We start from the raw sequence: 451 nt of genomic DNA, 5'->3' as shown, positions 1-451 counted from the left end.
GAAATCACCACACTATCTTCCAAAGAGGTTGCACTAGTTTGCATTCCCACCAGCAGTGTAGAAGCATTCCTTTTTCTCTGCATCCTTGCCAGCAACTGCTGTTGTTAGTTTTATTAACAATGGTCATTCTTACTGTGGTTAGGTGGTATCTCAATGTGGTTTTGATTTGCATTTCTCTGATGATGAGTGGGGTTGAGCACTTTTTCATGTGTCTGTTGCCTGCCTGTAAGTCTTCTTTTGAAAATTGTCTATTCTTGTCTTTTGCCCAATGTTTAATGCGTCTATTTGTTTTTGGCCTTTTGGCACATTTGAGTTCCTTGTAGATCCTAGATGTTAGGCCTTTGTCAGATATACAGTTGGCAAATATTTCTTCCCATTCTGTGGGCAATGCTCTTGTTTTTTTGTTTTTTTTTTTGAGTTGGAGTCTCACTCTGTCGCCCAGACTGGAGTG

General features: G+C 40.1%; 1 pseudogene; it reads right to left on the bottom strand.

The window, feature by feature from the left end:
* Positions 1 to 451, bottom strand: part of LOC103270370 — a 2,111-nt pseudogene that overhangs the window by 1,279 nt on the left and 381 nt on the right.

This window comes from Carlito syrichta, unplaced genomic scaffold, assembly GCF_000164805.1.
Source record: "Carlito syrichta isolate Samal-C Ts95f unplaced genomic scaffold, Tarsius_syrichta-2.0.1 Scaffold309814, whole genome shotgun sequence".
NCBI lineage: Eukaryota > Metazoa > Chordata > Mammalia > Primates > Tarsiidae > Carlito > Carlito syrichta.
This window is presented reverse-complemented; position numbering and strand designations above follow the sequence as displayed.